The following is a 5,000-nucleotide window of genomic DNA, read 5'->3' as shown; positions in this document are numbered from 1 at the left end:
CGATTTATATGTGTTGCCTCACACTTGATCCTGCTCATGATATGACATTACTTTCGTTTTCGTTTTCGAATAAATCATACACGGTAAACTGATGGTTCATCATGGTTCTGTAGTTCTTTGTTCAACGATCAAAAGGCTTGCCATGGCTCTCTGCCAACGTGTGCACGTATTCATCTGTAAAACCTGCGGTAACATAAGACGTTTTGTGATTTCTTTGTAACAGGTCTCCAACATGGGTCTGTCTTGCTTGCTGCACAGATTTTTTTTTTTTTTAATTAAAAAAATGTATACACTATTCTAGGCCTATATTTTGCCAATCATTTATTTTATTTTATGTTATACGCCCATTTTTTTCTTTCTTTTTCTCTGTTTCTGTGTCTCTGTCTCTCTCTGTTTCATGGCTGGCTGTCTGTCTTTCTGTCTGTATGTATGTATGTCTCTGTCTCTGTCTCTCTCTCTCTCTCTCTCATACGAAGAGAACGATTACGTTTCACCACATTCGTAACAGGTCGTTCAAAAAGACAGAGGGAGTGAGAGACAGAGACAGAGAGAGAGAGAGAGAGAGAGAGAGAGAGACAAAACCAAAAACAAAACGAACAAAAAAACGATCTCTAAGTAAAGTATGTTATGTGATATATATATATATATATATATATATATATATATATATATATATATATATATATATATACATATATATATATATATATAAGCTTGTTATAAATCATCAAGCAGTCAGAGGTACTGCGAGCTCGTCTCCCCCCCCCCCAAAAAAAAAACAACTTAATTAAATGCACTTGGTATCTATGCATCTGTCTGTTTTATTCTTTCCTGTCTTATTTGTCCGTTGTTTGGTGATCATGATGTCAGCTACCTGTATGTTGTCTTCTGAGCTGACCGTCACTACCTGAGCACTAAAATTAGAATATAAGAAGGGGGACATCCGAAAGTAGAACTGGTCCTATGCCGATGGATTCCTACTAGAAAGCATTAACAGTCCACAACGGGGAATGATTCAAACCATATATCATTCCTGAGAGAGAGAGAGAGAGAGAGAGAGAGAGAGAGAGAGAGAGAGAGAGAGAATTAAAGTCGCATAGAAAGTGAAATTAACAACACCGCTCCCCTTACACCCATGCAAAAAAAAAAAAAAATGAATGAATAAGTAAGTAAATAAATAAATGAATAAATTGATGAATGAATAAATAAGTAAATAAATAGATAAATAAACAACAATAAGTTAAAAAAAAAATTTAAAAAAAGCCGCGGACTTTAGTATGTGATTTTGAATGTAATTCAACATGAGAGGGGGCTGGGGGAGGGGTCGGGGGGGGGGGGGGGGGGCGGGGGGGTCGGGGGGGGAAATGGTTTGTACCGGGAACATCTGAAGTGGTTCCACTGTTTGAACCGTCCTTTTCCGCCAGACCTTTATTCAGTCGCGCAGACTCTATGTGTCTGTGTCATTCTCTCTCTCTCTCTCTCTCTCTCTCTCTCTCTCTCTCTCTCTCTCTCTTCACCTATTCCCTCTTCATCTGTGTAGATTTTGTATTTCTTTTTATCACAACAGATTTCTCTGTGTGAAATTCGGGCTGCTCTCCCCAGGGAGAGCGCGTCGCTACACTACAGCGCCACCCATTTTTTTTTTTTTTTTTTTTTTTTGTATTTTTTCCTGTATGCAGTTTTATTTGTTTTTCTTTTCGATGTGGATTTTTCTACAGAATTTTGCCAGGAACAACCCTTTTGTTGCCGTGGGTTCTTTTACGTGCGCTAAGTGCATGCTGTACACGGGGCCTCGGTTTATCCGTCTCATCTCTCTCTCTCTGCCCAGTTCCACCCCCTCTCTGTCTGTCTGTCCGTCTGTCTGTCTGTCTGTCTCTTTCTCTGTCTCTCTAGTCTCTTTGTCTGTCTCTGTCTCTGCCTCTCTCTGTTTTTCTCTATATCCGTCTCTCTATTTCTCTCTCTCCTTCTCTCTCTCTCATCCCGTCTTTCTGTATCGACTTCAGTCCGTTTTATTATTATTATTATTATCATTATTATTATTATTATTATTATTATTATTATTATTTACTTATTTATTTATTTATTTAGTGTTTTTTTTTTTTTTTTTTGTTTTGTTTTTGTTTTGTTTTTACCTCATTTTCAAATTCTGCTGCCCCAGCGGCCTTATAAACATTTATTCCATCTTTCTTTCTCTCTCTTTCACTCACTTGCTCGCTTTCCATTCTTCTTCTTCTCCTTTCTTTCTTCTCGTCCGCTTTCCTCCTCCTCCTCCTCCTCCTCTTCCTCCTCCTCCTTCTTCTTCTTCTTCTTCTGCTCCTCCTCCTCCTCCTCCTCCTCCTTCTTCTCTCATCATCTCTCTCAAGAAAGAAAAAAAGGAAAACTTTTATGCAGGCGATGGGTAACGGATGCGCATTCAAGACAAACATCTCATACGCAGGAGAATGAATAGACACACTAAGCACAAACTCGGAAATCTGTATCTGTGTACAGTTTATCATGATAATGTTAAATCAAGCTTTGCCGTGAACGCCTTCTCTGGTACTCACCCCTCCGGGGTTATTTTATGCCCCTGGACAAAAAAATAGCAGACAACTGGGCGATCGGGCAGGCAAGTGAGATGAAGGACAGACAGCCCGTGTGTTATGATAACAATAATGATGATGATGATGTCGATAATTCCAGTGATATTTTTGCTAGTGATATGTTAGTGATATTTATTACACTGTGTTAACCTGACCCCCACCCCGACCCTCTCTCTCTACCACGCCCTAGTACCCCCAGTCCGCCCCCCACCCCCCACCTCCTACCACCCCCTACACCCCCACTAACCCCAACACCCTCCGTTTTTTTGGTATTGTTTTCTCGCATTTACAATCTCTTTCTTGTTTTGTTTGTTTGTTTGTTTGTTTTTTAATAGCGTGATAAGTAAAGTATCCTGTCAGTCTTTCTTTGGTCATATTGATTTGGATGAGGATTGTGATGATCGTGATGTACACGATTTTTTTTTTTTTTTTTTTTTTTTTTTTTTTTTTTTGTGGTGGCATTGTACTGAATCAGTGTGCGATGCTGAGGGTGTGTTGTCTTTGTACTGCTGCCTAGTTCCTGGAGACTGTTGGTAGTACTACTATGAAGTGTGGTGTGTAAGTAGAGATGACTTTGTGTGTGTGTGTGTGTGTGTGTGTGTGTGTGTGTGTGTGTGTGTGTGTGTTGTTTGGGTGTTTTTATTATTATTATTATTATTATCATTATTCATGGAAGAGGTTGTTGGTTTACCTGGAGAAGTGATGAAAGCACTCTTCGTTTTTACGTCTTGTTTTCTCAGTTGTGATTTGATACGTCGTTTTGTTGTTGTTTTTCGTGTTATAACTATCTTCTGGGTTTCTCTCTCTCTCTCTCTCTCTCTCTCTCTCTCTCTCTCTCTCTCTCTCTCTCTCTCTCTCTCTCTCTCTCTCTCTCTCTCTCTCTCTCTCCCTCTCTCTCTCTCTCTTTGGGTTTTTTGGGGTTGTTTTTTTGTTTTTTTGTTTTTGTTTTTTGTTGTTGTTGTTGCATGATTTACTTGATGAAAATGATAATGTATTTATGTACGTATGAATGTATGTTATGTGCGTATGTATGTATGTATGTATGCATGCATGCATGTATGTATGTACGTACGTACGCATGTGCGCAACGTTTATCATTAAGACTATAATTTAGTGGATGCAAGATATTATACTTTCAATAAATAAGTAAATATAAATTATGTGCGTGTTTATGTGTGACTCTGTGGCAAGTATTTGAGAGTGTGTGGTTATATGAGCAAGAAACCAACAACAATAACAACAACAACAACAACAAAAACCTGTTGTCCTTTGCCTTTCAAGTGTTACTTCTCAAACCGACAGAGCCGGGTCTGGAACCGAAATCTTGTCATAACAGTAAGAAGTAGACTAAACGAATCTTGGCAAAAGTCCGACTTACACGAGATTAAAAAAAAAGAAAAAAAAAAAAAAAGCTATGTATCGAGCCACAGGCTCTTCTTCGTGCATATGTCACAACCGATGAATATTATATATCAATCAGCGGTTTAAATGATATGATCAGCATAGTCGGAGGATACAATAAATACAGGATATTTCACATCTTTTCCTCTTCCTCCATCATCTTCTCTCTTTCTCTCCCTGTCTGTCTGTCTCTCTCCCTCTTTTTTCTGTCTGTCTGTCTGTCTGTCTGTCTGTCTCTCTCTCTCTCTCTCAGCCTCCGTCTTTCTCTTTCTCACTGTTTCTGTTGCTGTTACCAGCATCTCCAGAACTGTGGGATTTGAGACTTCGAGTGAAGGAGTGACTCAACACAAGCTTGGACATTTTCAGTTAGAATTCTCGCATCGTAGGCCTGCTAATACATTTCCCATCACGTCCTGACACACGGCGTCACACAGACAGACGGAGTCAAGTCAGCGGTGTGCTTAGCTGAGTCTTTGGCGTGACCCTTGAAGTAGCTTGTCACAGTTTAGGTATACGTGTTGTTTGACGATCATGATGTCAAGCTTCTGAGCTGTTGTTGGATGATTAAAATACCACGTACCTGTCGTTTGATAACGGCGGCAATGCCAGTCACATATCGTTTGGTGATAGCATTTGTATTTTGTATTTCTTTTTTATCACAACAGATTTCTCTGTGTGAAATTCGGGCTGCTCTCCCCAGGGAGAGCTCGTCGCTATACTACAGCGCCACCCATTTTTTTGTATTTTTCCTGCGTGCAGTTTTATTTGTTTTTCCTATTGACGTGGATTTTTCTACAGAATTTTGCCAGGAACAACCCTTTTGTTTCCGTGGGTTCTTTTACGTGCGCTAAGTGCGTGCTGCACACGGGACCTCGGTTTATCGTCTCATCCGAACGACTAGCGTCCAGACCACCACTCAAGGTCTAGTGGAGGGGGAGAAAATATCGGCGGCTGAGCCGTGATTCGAACCAGCGCGCTCAGATTCTCTCGCTTCCTAGGCGGACGCGTTACCTCTAG

This window comes from Babylonia areolata, chromosome 18, assembly GCF_041734735.1.
Source record: "Babylonia areolata isolate BAREFJ2019XMU chromosome 18, ASM4173473v1, whole genome shotgun sequence".
NCBI lineage: Eukaryota > Metazoa > Mollusca > Gastropoda > Neogastropoda > Buccinidae > Babylonia > Babylonia areolata.
The sequence above is the reverse complement of the archived record's forward strand: the minus strand, read 5'-3'. Positions refer to the sequence as shown.